Below are 16,741 nucleotides of genomic sequence, written 5' to 3'. Positions count from 1 at the left end.
CAAAGAGAGCTGCTCACCATCCCTAGTATTTCCATAATGATCCCTAATCCTTCTGCCATATGGCACGTGCTCACTCGCTACCATATTTAGACATGCACTGAACCATGACTTTGGCTGTCCATGTAATAACTGTCCACTTCCTATAGTCTTTATGTATCTCACAAATAGCACATGTAAATAGCATATAGATGACATCCTGCACGCTACCACCAAACAAGAAATCTATCAAGTATGAGCTGTTTATGAATTTCCTTTCTGTCTAAGGCTTGTCTTCCTTAGATTTCTGTTATTGGCACTACCTCTACAAGAGAGAGTGATAGGCTCCTTAACGTCAAAGCCTGACCTTTTAAGATCAAAGTCTTTTCTTATTTTGCTAAAATTATTAAAATGAGTTACTCATTGCTGAAAACTCTTGACAGTTTAAGAAATATCAGTCTACTGTAATTAAACACCGGCTGGCTGCCGGTAATTTAGAAAAATGGTAACTGTCTGTTTCAGATCACATATTGTAACTAACTGTGATTCACAGGGGCTTTTTTAAACACCGTTTTCCAGTGACTGCTCTTGCCACATGCTGCAGGAGCCTTTCTGTGAAACCACAGGTATGTCAAACACTTAATGTTCATATATGCTATACTGCTTTCTGGTGGAGTAGATGTTTTATTGATTGATATATGCTCTATATGACTGACATCCTGTTTCCCATAGTTCCCATTTACTCTTGATATTATCCAAATATTGATTTAAATAATGCACTGTAGTACAACAATGCCCCCCAGGTTGGTAACATCTGATTCGCCAATCAATCTGATATCTCTGTATTTCACAACTGGGGAGATGTAAGTGCAACTAACGTAAAAGGACATCTCAAGGTATGTTGATAAATGTGTGAGCACCGCCAAATAGCTAATTATTTTATCAATTTATGAAGCATAAACTAAGGAATGAATTATTGATATTTGAGCAATTGCTGAGCAAGTTCAGAGGGAAAGCATGGAGAAATTTCCTAGGATGGTGCTTTTCCTTTTTTGATGATTCCTTACAGTTAGAGGCTGTCTTTGCCAATTTGAATGACTCATGGAGATTTTTTCAACAGCTAAAGATGTTTTTTTTTACATGGGCACTGAAAGCATTTAGGCTGCTTTAAAAATAAAAGCTAACTGTATGAAAATAAGTGGGTTTAGAAAGTAGGTTAAACAAGACCAAGTAAAACTTGCTCTCCTCTTGAGTGCTCCCATACTCATTCATGTTGTAGGAGCATAGAACTAGATGTACCCAGGTCCCATCTACTCCAGCACCCTGTTCTGGGCGATAGCAATGATAGATAACTAGGGATAAGTCGGAAGAGCAGGCAAACACGTAGCGATTTCTTCCCAATGCAGTCCTGCGGCTTCCCCTAGCCTGTAGCTCATAGGCTTCTTCACTTGGTCTTATTATAATGATTTATCTTCTAGCTTACACTTGTCTCTTGTTAATGCGGTTATGCTCCTTCAATGCACCTGGCTCATTTCAGCTCACTGCCCCTGCCAGGCAACACTCCCACAGACTAATAAACAAACAGTAGCAGGAAGAAAACAAGGAGGAAGAAGGAAGAAAAGGCCTCATAACATAATGAGGAAAAGCTCTCATCTCATAATTGTTCATTTAGAGCCCTTGTAACAGGATTTAAATATTAAAGCTCATTACAATGATATTGATATAAAGCTGCTCCACCAAAATCCCGCTCCCAAAGGAGTCTGTTGGTTACGGTGAAGTACAGGGAAAACGCGCACTGATTCATCTTCATGTTCTTGTTTGACTTCCAAACTGTCCAAATAATTGTTATTGCTGAAGCAAAATGCTGAAGACATTCAGGTTCTCTGAGGGGGCTACAGAGAAGAATTATATGCAAACTATGACGAGCAGAAAGAAATAGTGGTATTTAGTTAAAGAATTACAGTTTGCCTGTCTCCAGGCTGCTTACTGAATTGTTTCTTTCCAATTAAATACTGTCATTTGTTTCATATGGCTTAGTAATAATCTTTTGTTTCTGTCTCTGTGTAAAATATTTATCACAAGCAAGATGAATAAAGTTTTAGGTGATATTTCTTTGTTAATCTATTAATTGCTTTATTTTTCTGTGACACACACTGAGATAAGGCTCACAGTTGATATGGGAGATCAGAGGAGAGTGGTCCCAACAAGAAACTGGCTGAAATGGCAGTTCTTTACTGCTTGTTTGTATTCATTTTTACTAAGTTTTTTACAAAATCATAAAACAGTAATAGTCAATAACAGTAAGTATTGTTCTCACACTGTCCTTTTGTCAATGTCCTGGCATAGTGAGGACCCCATAATTAAATAATGGAGGTCACATACCTGACTTGACAAAAGGAAAAAACAGACTCTCCCCACCATTTCTTGTTAACTAAGTGATCCTGATTTAATAATATTTGAAATCAAATTACTTGATGTTTTTGTTTGCAAATTTCCCTTTCTTCCTTACACAGATAATCCTCGTGCCAAAAATGTTTTGCTGCTTAAAGAGCAAACGGAATCTAAGATTGTGGTCTGGAATAATTGCGTCAGTCGGCGGGGAATAGACTCCTTCTGCTCTTCCTCTTGATATTGCCCTTAAAAGCTGCTTATAGTCCTAACCACTTAAGTAGAAGAAAGATGTAAGTACCCTGAAAGTAATGGAAAGAGCAACAGGGATTAAGGGGCTGCAAGGATTCATTTACAAAAAACTATTTTTAAAGCATTGCACTTCATAGACACATGATTTTGTCCTGGGTGGAAGTGTTTTACGTAACCACCACCACTGTAGTCAGCCAGGGAAACCACTTCTCTCACCATCTTCTGTAACCTGTAGGTGATCTTCCCATTAGATTTTCTTTTTTTTATTATTTTTTTTTTTACTTTGCTGCATCTCTGAAGTGTATAATATCTGCAGGCCATAAACATCAGGGTGAGTGGCAAATTGCTGGAGCTACAGGGCAAAGTGCACACATGAAAATATGCCTTGGCTATATCAGGAACTGCCTGCTGCAGGGTTTTATTAGACTGTGATACAGCCTCTTAAAGGAAGCAGTGTAAGTTATACAATTTAAGATATTTTAAATAAGACCAGATATTGCTTGAGGGAAGGTACTCCAGCTGTTTACATTTATGTAGTATCTTTCATGGCTGGGTCTCAGACTGCTGAACCAATAACTACAAAATAAAATTATCAGCACTTACTCTGCAGGGAACCAGTATTCCTTTAGTCTTCTTTCAAGTGCCAAGATATAGACTGAGCAGCGAATTTCATAACTTAATTCTGAGTGCAGAGTTGCCACATGCCCCTGTCTCCAACTGACCCGAGTTAATAACTGAGGCAAAGTAAACATGGCATCCTGCTGCTTCGGACCTTAATGCACTGCCCTCAGGAACATACCCAAAGAGTGGATTAGCTGGAAACTGCTCCGCAGCCCTGGCTCAGGACTCTGAATGTGAATGAAGCAGACTGCGAAATCAATATGTAATCTGACGGTAAACCAATGAAAAAACAACAGGACTAATGGGACATGTCTGGTAAAAGAAGAGCTGTATTTTGACTGAAGATGCATCTTAGACACAGTGCAAAGCAGAAATACAATAAATAAGCATTACAGATATGTACACCAAACCCCAAAGAAGTTCTTTTTAGGGTTACATCTCTTTTCCTACGTATCAAAAATCTGAGAATCATAACCAAATAAAATAAACATTTTCTTCTTGGTGATGTAGGCACTGAAACATGGCTGAACTAGAGGATAAGGGATGACCTGGCCTGAATATTTTTTTTAATTCATATAATGATTCTACTGTTTGACTTTGACCAGTACCCCTTCACGTACACATTTGCCTGAATGCAAGTACCTCATGAGAGCACAAGGTGAATTCTGCAGACTCTGCTTTTAAATCCAGTAACTGTGGAGAGTTTGCAATAGGCAATCTCCAACATGCAGAGACTTAGTGAACATGCCATGATGACAGGTAACCAGAGTTGGTGATTAGAAGTGTTAAAACTGTACAGAGCTACAGAAAACCATTGTTTTTGTCCTATTGGACTGGTGCTGGTCTCCAGGTGCTGGTCTTCTTTTGCTATTCCTCATGTAGAAGACTGGGACCAAAGCGAGGAGAAAAGAGCATGGGCTTTGCTGTGCTTGAAAACCCATGCTGCTGCACTTCTTGGTGCTGACCAGCTTATCATTTTGCTCCATCCAGTCTGCATTCTCAGCACGGTAACTGTAAGAAGAGAGAAAAACAGCATAGCTGGCAACTTATGGTTCCATAAACTTTATTCCCGTGGGTCTAGTCACATCCTATTGACAGTATCACACTGGGAAAAATTGGTGATACTGAAAACGTGAAGCACTGAAATGGGCAACCCCAGGAGAAGTTGTTTCTCTTCAGCAATTTGAAGAGCGTTTTTAGAAATCACAGGCAAACTTCCACCCTGCAGACCATAAGTTAGAAAGGTAAAGAAAAACAGCTACATTGTTTTGCCTGAAATGAAGACCACTCTCCCATCTGTCTTCAGGGTCCTTGATGGTTGGCTGAGCTGATGCCAGACCCTGTGGCAGCACAGTTTTGCACCAGGGGAAGCACTGCTTTAGCACAGTTTTAAAAATTCAGTGACCCAGTTGCAGTTTGAGAACCCATTGCAATATACAAAGGACATTCAACTTGTCCCTATATGGCATGGGGATACGGAAACAGGCCTATTCCACTGCTGCCAATATGACACACCAGTGTGGACATAGCAAAGTTTCAGCACTCACAACGTGCATGGCTGGTCCCTTGCCACCTCCAAATGCTGGAGACTAAAAGGAGACATTTACAGAACACCACTGCCCTCATCAGAGGAGGAGCTCATTTAGTCTGTGTACCCTAAAGCAGGTGTCCCAAAACAGTGAGAAACCTACACCCTAAAAACACCTTTGCTGACTGCAAAAAATTCCTAAGGACCCACTCATTTGAAGAGGTCTGTACTGTAGGTTTCTACAAGTTCCGTATGACCATCACCATATATTCACAAGCAAATTATAGTTCAATGAATGGCCTTAAGGACGCTTCACAGAATCACAGAATCACTTGCTAATGAACAGGTATTAGTTGACCCGTGGTATCTGACGTGGCTAAGGAGAGCTGTGTGAAACCACCCATCCGTGAAAACCTGATGCTCAGAGACAGGCAAAATTCAAAACATATGATCATTTCTTCCCCTTCTTTTCTTGAGGATGACACAGGACCTCCACAACCATTACCAGCATATTGCTGGCTGTAGAAAGCAGTCTGAAATAAAATAACTGGTAACTTGGATGTATGATGAATGATATTTTGATAAAAGCAGGGGATGTTAATCCCTATGCTAAACCACTTTATCATATGATCACAGTTTTTGCCAGTCTAGCTCATTAATATACTGATATAATAAGACACACCTACATTACATAGAAAAAAAAATACAGAAAAAACATTGCTAATGCTTTGAAGGGCTTTGTCATAAAAACAGTAAATGCACATCCATAGCTGAGAGTAACCTATGATTGATTGGCTTATTCTAATTATGCAGTTAAACCTCCAAGACGAAACACAATACTTTTCTTGAAAAAATATGGTTCTCGTTAGAAGGCATCTGGCTATGGTGCATAATTGGTTATCCCGTTTTCAATAATATTTATCTATCTATTTTGTAATATTTTCTGCCTGCTTCCTTGGCAACGGGATAATACCTCATGAGCCATCACCATAAACACGAATTATAAATTCCAATTCTTTGGGCATTAGGCAGCAGGTGAATGGTGGTCCCATTGGTGGCTATTTTTTAGCAGAGATGGAAATGGTAGGCAAGGGCTGACCTGACCTTTGCCTGACCTTGACGGGGAAAATGCAGCTTGCCCTCAAAATACTCGAGGCCAGCTAGATCCCATAATGATAGCAAGCCTTATTTTTAATCTATTTTAATCCAAGCAGGTTAAAATGGCTCCAATCTCCCACTAGCCATCTCCTTTGCCTGCAGCCAGGGGTCGGCGGGATGCAGGGGCTGACAAGGGGCAGCACTGAGCTGTCTGGGATTTAGTTTTGCATTTTTGGTCACCAGAGGTCAGACTAAGCCAAAGCCTTCATAAATCCTGCTCATGATGCAAAACTCACCTCTTCCAGTCCAGATTTCCCATATGAATATTTTGTTAAACTGCCCAGGTAACGTGCTTATACAATAAACCTAATCTGTCCATAAGTATACAGCTTAAAATTGCTGAGGGGAACTACTTCTTTCTCATTAGCAGGGCATGCAAAACTGATTAAAAATCACTAAGCCAGTCACTCCAGCTTCTTGTCTTCCCTTTATCATGCTAATTACAGGGAATGGGAAAGTGACTGATAATTTACTCACATCATCCAAAAAATATTATTCAGCCCAGCTGAAAGAATAAGTGATTCTTTCTCCAACACAAGGAGGAGACATGTTTATGAAGTCGGAGTGACTTGACTCGAAAAAGCAGCAGAATGTATTTTTTTCATTTTAGTGGGACATTTAAACAAAAGGTGGAAGATTTTAATTTAGCCATTAGAGGTCAGTAAATCCCAGGTTATTCATCAGTTTGTTGAATTCAATTATCGAAAAAAGATTAGAAACAAGAGAAAGATAAAAATAATTACGGCATTTCTGAAGGTTTAGAGTTAAATGCTGGGTGAAATAGTCCTGGAATAGAAATTTTAAAAGTAACATTTTAGTTTTCAGCCGAAAGTGAGCACAGCTGAAAATTTGTCCACATCCTTCAGAATTATTTCAATCACTTAAACAAAGATTTAAGCAGATGACTGCCCAATACAAGATGCAGAATCAATCCAGGGAGCAGTAGGCTGGAACTAGAGAATGCTTTTCTCATATGTGGGTGCACAACCACTACATTATGCTGCAAAGTTACATTCTTGTATACTGCTGCCCTCTCAGGCCAGGGATTCATCTCTCCTGCTCCACAGCAGCCCAGCTGCAGTGACAAAGGTGCAAGGAAATACTTGACTTCCACACACATACTGGGGGACAAGAAAGTTATATTATTTCTCTTATACTACTGCCACTAACGGGAAATTGTCTTAATCTAAGTAAGGTAACTGCACAAAATTTAATAGTGTCTGATCCTAATCGATGCAACTTAAATAATGTATCTATTGACCAGCTAAAACTAACCTTGCTTTCTGATCCCTGCCAGAGAAAAACTTGGGGTAATTTCTCTCCTGAACCTTCTCTCTCCAATGTTTTTCTGATGTCTAATTTTCTGTTAGCCTGTCTGAAGCTAACTTGATGCATGCTGCCTCTGATGATTGCTCAAATTTGCTATAACAGCTCTTCATATTCTACTGTTCCTGGGTGCCCAGGTGCTAAGCTGCAGCCTGGAGGCATCTTCTTGCTCCATGCAAGAACATCCCTCTCAACCTTATGTCTTGCTCTGCCAGGCTGCCATGTTACCTGGTACGGACCTTGACGTTGATGCCTAACTCCCCAAACATTTTAAACAGCGGGAATGCGAGCACCAGTTTGGTGAAGTGCATCCCCTGATGTGCAGATTCACTCTCATTATGGGAATGTGCCAGGAGAGGAGACAGACACAGGTCTCTTAATGAGTTACAGGAAGACTCTTAGGCTGCCAATGTGATGTCCCTGTCAAAAAACCAAAAGCCAACGTGAATGGGATATTCTTAGTGAAAAAGTGTTTATAACATGGTACAAGGCCAAGATGAAACTTCTAGAATTGCCTGCAGTCCCGTGTCGGACAGTCTGACTTCCAGGCAAGGAAGACTGCCCAAAAGACAAATGGATATAGACAGGGCCAGAGTGATGATCAACAGAAAAACAGAGAAGCTAAAACAACACAGCTTGTCTAGCCTGGCAAAATGAAGGCTGGGGATAGTTATAACAGTTGACTATAAATACACTGAGGAGTGAATGTAGAGGACGGAGACAAGCTATTCAGGATGAAGGATATACTTGGGACAAAAACAGATGGGTATAAATTGCTTTTAAATAAAATTTAGGCTGGAACTCAGAAAAAGATTTCCAGGTCTCTCAAACGCCTCCATTTCCTATTGGCAACAAATGATTAACTCAAATGCAGATCTTTGTTAATTGAAGAAATGACAATACATGATTGCCCATGAGAGCAGGGGACTAGAATTGGTGATCCAGCAGGCCTGTAGGACCTTTAGCTAGCCAGACCCCTTTAAAAGTGCTTTACAAATAGGTCTTCAAAGAATAGCTCCATGGGGTCCAGTTCTGCCGTGTGTGCTCACACGGCATTTCATGGGAATCTGTCACACTGATGAAATTAAGGCTTCCAGTCACTGACTGACGGGTGATTGCCAAGGTCTGCATGCAAGACAATAGGAGGTCACAGCTTGTAGATCATGCAGGCTTTACGTCAACATGGAATATGGACCTTGGATGGGTGAAGAACCGCCTTTACTTATGACTTTCAGATATTTGCCTTGAAAACCGTGGCCCTGGGATGAAGGGGCAAAATAACAGGGCCACTCTTCTCTAAACTCCAAAAGCAGATACACACAGAGGAAGGTTTCTACTCAACACAGAAAGGAAAGACATTGAGGATATGTTCAGTGTGTGTTCAGAAGCTTCTTCTTTTATTTGAAGAAATAAAACTGAAGCAGTGAAGTAAAAGGAACTGAATCCTGTGGTTGGGGATTTGAACTCAGGCTGGTGAGTCAGCTCTGTGGCATCCAGAAATAGTCTTCTGCTTCGAAACAAAATGTGTGTCAGCAGGGGGTTCTTCCTTCTGAGGAGGGGCTGGACCACACCACTTTGTTGGTGACTGTGGCATTGGTTCAATAAGGAAAGACTTTGCCATCACCTCTGGGGTAGTCGGAGGGAGGGTAGGGGCTTTCACAGCCCTGCAATGGTAGGTCATCCAAATCAGAGAATGGGGTTGCTGATCTTGCAGAGTCACTGTGTAGCCTCTGTCCCTCAAGGAAAACGTGCTAACAGATTTTGTTCTTCCAAAGTAGAAGCTGAACTTCATGGTCTTCTGACCAGATTCAAGAGCAGTCTGATTTTTGCAAGTCTTGAGCAGTCAATAACTTTCTTTAATTTCAGTGGGTTGGGTTTTTTTTTTTTTGTAAATAATGTATCATTCTGTGTTAATAGAGAAGAATGCTGCAAGACTGTCAAAATAATAAACAGGTGTATGTGACATTTTAATAATTCTCCTCCTTAAGTGTCATAGCTCTTACCATCATCCTAACTCAATGACAAATGATTTGATCTTTCATTTTCTCTAATCAAGAGCTCTGGAACTAAATCATTTTACTTAATGGGAACAGCAAAGTCACTTGAATAATACAGGTTCAGAACTCAAGTCAGACAAGAATTTTGAGCTATGTGCTATCTGGGTCAAACTGTGGATAAAAAAAGGAAGAGTAGAGACTAGGTTGAAAAAAGACAGAAAAATAACAAGAGACAAAAAAAAAATTAATCTGTTTCGGTTTAGAACATAGCACATCACATTAAAAGCCTAGAAGATAAACACATCATCAGCTCTGTTTTCATCACTTAGAGTAGATATTTTAAGAAACTTCATCAACTAAGTAGGAAGTTGCTATGTGGCTAATAAGGAAGATTGGATGAGATAACAACACAAACAGCCTCAGGAAAACCCCATGATATAAACTGATGTCCACAGCTAAAAGCTGCTATTTAAACATTTTTTTTATTGATGTAAGAGCTATCATGTGCTCTTCACACTGCAGTATCCACCATGAAGGTCATATTTGAAACAATGCATATTGATCTGAGCCTATGTAAGAGAGACATTGTAGATGCAGAATAACGATTTGGTCCCTGCACCATGCTCTCACGCGCTGAGACTGCATGGGCACAACGCAAACCACTTCTGACATTCCTCTGCAAACTGCCCAGCCCTTCTCCCAGCGCTGTGACATAAGGCAGGCTGGCGGCCCTGCAGAAAGAAACTTTCTGCTGGGAGTGAGCAGCAGACATGATTCCCCAGGCATTGCTTGTGTCCAGCTCTCACTGTGCTGGGGCATAAGAAGTCCCAGAATACAGCGTAAAGGGTTGTGAGCCAACCTGAGCAGCAAGAGCTGAAAGCTACTATTCATACCAGCCTTCCTATTGATTTAAAAGCAATTATTTGCCTGAGTAATCCCTGCTTATCTGAGAAACGGTTTATGAAGCCATGGCCAGAGGCTTCTGAAAGCTATCAGTCCCAGATGTGTGCACTGAGAGACTTGCCCTCTACTTTCATGAGGTGCTTACAGTTCTGAGTCTTTGGCCATGTCTTCTGTGCTCTCCTGTTTTGGAGTTATTCTACATGGCCATAGCATTCCTTGGTGTCTTTTAGAAAGATTTGGGGTGTGTCTAAGTTTGGCAAGCTTTCTAGGTGGTTCTGAAGTACAAAGCCCTGTCAAGGGTCTTTGCTACTAGCCAGCCCTTGACATGGTCTACCAAAACCAGCTTGGACTTGTGAGAGGATGGGGAGAGGACAGTCTTGTGTCCAGCGTGGCTGCAGTTCCCCAGAGATGGACCAGCCCTTTTCCAGAGAGCTAGAAGAGGGTCATGAGCTGAGAGGATTCCCCATTTCTGTACTCTCTGGCCTGCACTGTGTATTAGGACAGCCTGAAGGCAGAGGTGGAGGAGACAGCAACAACCTGGATACACTGAGAGAGGGATGACTAAAGAGGCAGCCCAAGAACTGGTTATAATCACAGCAGCCTTCTCAGACAGACATGTCCAAGTTGCATACGGCTCAGCTCTGGGCACATTTTTAACCTGACTGTGCTACATCTGGACTGCGACTGGCCATCAGCTTGTCCATCCCTTACTGTCTACTAAATGGAAAGGGCAACTGTAAACATTTTGCTCCAAGCAATAACAAGCCTTTGGTCTAGGAGAGAAAGTCCTGAGAAGCAATTTCCAGTGTATGATTCCTAAAACTCTACAGCTGTGGAGAGGTTGAGTGAGTCAGTGGACTGAGATTATGCAGGCAATAAAAATTAATTCTATTTGGCTTCTGGTTTAGTACATAACTTTTGGTCAGCCATTTAATCTTTCCCACTCTCCCTTATGTGTAATAGTGCAGTGATAGGACCCAGTTCAGGGCATGCTCTGATATTCTCTGGAGCTATAAAGGTAATATAACTGCTGAGCAACACTTGTGTCATGCCAGTTATGGACCTTAGAGGCTTAAATGGTAGTGCTGACAGATCCTTAGGAATAGCAGTGTTACAGGTATTAGCACGTCTGTAAGTACAGGTAAATCTCTTCGGGTTTATTTTGTCCTCAATTGGATCACCAAAATCAGTCTCTTGCTTCACACACATTAAATAACCTGTCTTGAATCTTAAGAAATTTTGGCTTTCTGTAGCACAAATCCTCTGCCAGAGCTTGCAGATGGCATGAGTTAAGCATGATCTGATTTGCTTTCTTTCCATTTCTTTTCAGAGATACAGGTCTATATGCTGAAATCATGAAGCCACATTCTCATGTTGCCCAGTTTTTACTTTCTTTCATACACTTGGTGTGTTGGATATTATTAACATTCAAAGTACTATGAGTATGTTCAGTCAGTAATGAAAGTCTTCACAGCTTTCTCAGCTACTGTTCATCACCTAACTAGTACTGAAATATGAAGAATGCGTACAGCTTGAGCTTTGCCATTTGTTTTTAAAAAACATTGGTTCTCAAACAGTGTGATGGAAAGTTCTGTAGTATCAGTGTCTTGGGTGATACATAGAAAGACAAGAGTCATGTGGTCCTCCAGCACCTATTTTCCAGCTGCTGAAACTGAGATGCTGATTTTTATCTCCATAACACAGATCACGAAAGAGGACAGAAGAAATAGCCTTGACAGTAGCAGAATAGCAGAGAAATAATGACAAAATCACTTAGGAGTTATCTGCACCCTGGATACATTTGAGAGGCCCATAATAAACTCTTTTCATTAGAATGCCTGGGGTTGAAACATGAAATGAGTGGAGATACAGAGTTTGTGGCTGATGCAAGGAAAACACTAGCTATTCTCACAGATTAATTGCAGTCCTACCACTACAGATCATAAAAAAAGAAATTAATCTGTAACCATAAAGTTATTGTACTCTATTCCAAAAGGGGGGGGGGGGGGGGGGGGAATGAATTATGCAATGTGATACTTTGCATTTAGGAAGGTACCTTGAGTGGTCTTCTCGCAAGACCAGCCCAAAGCAAAACCAGCTCTGTTAAATAACTGCTGACAGACATGAGTCTTATCTGTTCCTAAAAATCTCCATAAATAAAAGGTCTCCACCCTTCCATTGTAAACTTAGATTTGTTTTCCATAAAGAGAAATTTAGCAGTCTGGACCTGTTTCACTGAAATACCAACTTTTATCAGAAGAAGTTTCCTATCAGTCACTGGTGCTCTCTCACTCCACTTTGCTGAAGAAACTGCCTGCATTCAAGAAACTTTCCAACCTCACAAACGCATATGTTGTCCCTCCTAGCACTGGAAAGCTTCTTGACCAAAGTAGCCACTGCATAATCCAGAGAAGCGTTATGATCTAGAAACCTACACCAAATTGAGATCTGTACCAAATGAAAACCTAAAGCAGATAGTCCAGGTATTTAGACACCCCCCCCTGCACTTGCCAGCATGCTGTTTGTTACCAACTCAAAATACTTCTCCTTTTTCTTTGTCTACAATGGCCTTCCTCTACTCCTTCCCAACTTAACTTACTCACACTGACAAACCTCTCCTTCTTCATGGTCCCTGCTCTATTGTAGCCCACCTAAACGATATTTCTAGACCAGATTTTGTGAAAAGCAGATGAACACTGAGGGGGATATCCTAATATACTCGGGTACGACTTCAATACCTCAGAAACTCTTCTGCCTATGCAGAACATGGAGAGGTAGCAGGTAGATATGTCCCTCTGGGCATGGCAATCGCCATGACCACAGCTAATCCAACATTTAGCCAAAGAACCTGTCTGTTCATTTTATAACTTCTACCAATGCAGTGCGATTTTTCGTACTGCCACAGTGATTTTGCAGCCGCTATTGTGTGCCACCGGCCCCCCAAGTCCCCTGACAGGCAACTGATAGACCAGCCCCGCTGTGCTTTTGTGGAAGCGGCAGTCTGTGCCCAGTCTCTGCGAGGAGGACCTGCTGTGATGGACATATACCTAATCCTCACAGGCAGAGGGGAGCCAACACCTGCGGGACTGCAGAGAGCCTCTCTTGCAGACTGTGCTTTTGCTTTCTGAAGGAACAGCTGTCAATAGCCATTTTCTTATGTTTTTGCTTTTAGGATGTTGAAAATCGTATCCAGGAGGCCTAAAGCAGTCCACTGGTATGGCTGACTGAGAAAGGCAAAGCGTCTGAGCCTCGATGTCCACCATGCTTATTTATGAGGTGTCCCACACTAGGCCCTCGTACCGAAAATCTGGCCCACATATTGCAAGTCCTCATCATCCATTAATCCCTTGATTTTTTTCTCCTAGACACCAAGGCATAAGACATTTCATTCTCTCTTATTCCTTCCCTAAGATTCATACTGGGATGGAAAAAATGATGCATTTTCTCCTGACGTGTTAAGTGTTACAGCTGACTCACAAGTGTTGCTGCTCCTCCAAGACTGCGGCTGCTCTGTCCCATTCTGCCTTGGAAATACCGAAAGGATTAGGAATGACCCTCCCTTATATATGTAGGTAACATGATGTGCTAACTTTAAAATACTCACCCTTGTGTTGTATCCCCCCATTTATTTGATTCCTTCCCTTTTCCACTCCCACAATTTTTGCATCATGAAAGACTTGCAAACACAAATCCCTCAGGCAACTTTTAAAATATCAGCCTTTATCAAGACTGTTTATTCTGCTGATAGATCTTTTCCCTTGTCTAATTTTTCCTTTTCTACCTTCTCTAGACCAATTCTGTGTGAAGGAGGAGGAATGCATTTTCCTCCCCTGCCCCTCTTTTAAGTCTTTACAGATGTCCCTGGACTCCCTGTGCTGTAGAACAGCCTTATAGGGAAAGGGCCAGAGATCGCTTTGCTCGGGGCTTCCTGCGCTTCCCTCCTATTCCTCATTATCTCCTTTCTCTTAGGCCTTCACAGTCCTTCTTTCTGTCTCCTTTACAATGTTTTACCTCTGCTCTCTTGCTCAGTCAGCATGTCTCTGTTTGGTCTGCCTCAGACCTCACACACCTCTTCTCTCCCTGCTCTCTCCGTTAGCACTTTCTTTTCCCCACAAACACCCAGAGAACTTCTCCTGTTGCCAGTGTTTTTAATCCCTTTGGCTTGCCCTGCATTTGTGAATTTACTCAAGGCCCGGGAAGACAGTGACTGTAGTTACGTCCCCAGTGAAGAGCCTGCAAAAAGCACCAGTGTCTCCGGTCGGCTCCATGGGGACCCCACTGACTCCTGTTTGTTATTGCTGGCCTTCGGCCAGGCCAGCCCGGGCAGCGGGCTCACTGGCAGTGCTTGTTCTGCTTGCTCCGGCTGGATGAAGGATCCCCTTGAGGAAAACCTGGGGACTGGAGGAGCAGTGTGCCTGCGTGTCTGTGTCCATCGCTACCCAGCAGCAGCCCTGGCTCCTTGTGCAGGATCCCACGTCCCTTTTATGGCTAAATTTCCATTTTCCTGGAACCCTGAAGGGGCCTCTGGCTCCTGCGTTTCCGGCCGGAGCTCGCTGGAGTCTCCTCCGGCATTTCTCCATGTTGCCTCACCAGTTCAGGGGGAAGAATAGCACTTACTGAATGGCCCTTTCACTCCCTGGTAGACATGCAAACCACACAGAAAACACCAAGGGCTCCTCTGCGGAGCCGGCTCAGTCACAAGCACCTGAGTCTGCAGGAGACTCAAGGCATCGGTGCTCCCACTCAGGACTGAGCGGACATCACCGAACAGCAGGTCAGCATGGCAGACTGTGCGGGCAGGCCCTGTGCCATCGCAAGGCCGTCATCCCCTGCAGACCTGGCAGCAAATTAACAGGCGACAATGGCCTCTGAAAGGAGCCTTGCGCTTCTCCTTCAGCTCCGAGAGAGGAGCTGGATCATTTCCAAAGGCAATGTTATGTGTACTCGTCTGGAGGTTGTGTAAACAAATCAGTTCAAGGAATTAACTGGGTTTTCTGTGTAACTGCGTCTTCCTCCCACTGAACCCTCGGCACGGCAGTGATCGGCTCCCCTCGCTGCGGTGTTGACCACTCTGCTCACTGTGCTGCCCCCGGTCCGGGCAAAACTCTCTACTGCCCAGGATAAACTGCCCATGGCACTTCCATCATTCATACGCACCAACTGGGGAATATCTGTACCTTGTTTCATATGGGATCCTTTTGTGCCTGGTTCTATGTAAGGAATTTGCAGCCTTAAAAAAGGTTGGGAGTGATTTTCAGCCTCTCTAGACAAAAGTTTATATGATGGGGCTTTAATTACATTTTCTGCTGGCACCGCTGTTGGTGGTCGTGGTACCTGCTACCGTGCTACTGGTTTCCAGAATCAATATTACCTTATATTTTAAAATGTGCTTTAGGAAGTCCCCAACATGGGAAAACAGGTGAACGTAGCAATGGTGCCAGTGTACTGGCAATGGTGCCCTACAAACAGCTGCCTTGTCTGCTATTTTGACAACAGAAGATGTTGAGAAAACATAATCCCGAGTCTGATTGGTTGGCGCAGTGTTCACTTCTGGCGTTCTACACGTTATACTTTCATATCACATGTTTTTTCTTTATTTAACTGAACTTCAAGTTTTGGTAAAGGAATATAACGTTTTAGATAAAATCCACCACAAAAGTGGAATGAGGAGCTTTTGTTTCCAAACCTGACTGGACTTGTGTAAATTTTAGTAAAAATCTCTTTTTACATATTCATTTTTAAAACTGAAACAAGGTTGTTTGGGTGCCCACCTCACGAGGGATTGAGAGGTGCTTCAAAGACCTTTTGAGACTGAAAATACTTTACTACTCTTCCCCACTTACATATTGCTTGGAGGCTCAGACCATCAAAGATGTTGGGGTGACTCCTGTTATTAACAAGGATTAAGCTGGATAGGAGTAATCCAGGAGATGCGGGGGTCCTAGAGTCATAATGCTGCCAAGGATATTGGCAGTAACCATTGGTCTTGACTGCAACTTTTCCGTGTGCATGCAGTTCATTAAGGGTGCAGGAATCTCCAATGCACACATCCATAGACACACAGATTCAGATACACAGATGCATAGATATGAAGGTAAAAGGGATTTTGGAATACCCAAGATATTGCTGCTGTCCCTTTGGAATGAAAAACAAATTAGTAGCTTGATCTTGCTGTCATTACACAGGTAAGAAATTCACAAAATCAGTGTGACTAATCCTGTGATTAAGGACCGCAGACCAGGTTTGGGACTTAATCTCTTCTGAGAAAATCCCAATTTAACAGGAGTAAAATGATCCTAGTATTAGGTCACAAGGGATAGTGTTTCAAGCATGTTGAAGAAGAAATTATAATTGATTTTCAGTTTGGAAGGATATTTTTGTGTTTAGGTGAGGTGAGTCTATTATACATGCAAAGCAATTGTGTGTTTGACTGAAAAATAACGATAATTTCTATGAGAAAATTAAGATCATCTGAACGCAAGGCTCTTTCAAGACAGCACAGTGATTTTGAAGCAAAAAAGGAAGAACACAGTTGTTTGCAGAAAACTCAATGACAGAGAGGGGATGCAGTGTCCTTTTTCAGGAGTCACAT

Source organism: Vanellus vanellus (assembly GCF_965231255.1).
Source record: "Vanellus vanellus genome assembly, chromosome: 1".
NCBI classification, from domain to species: domain Eukaryota; kingdom Metazoa; phylum Chordata; class Aves; order Charadriiformes; family Charadriidae; genus Vanellus; species Vanellus vanellus.
Note: the sequence above shows the minus strand (reverse complement) of the source record.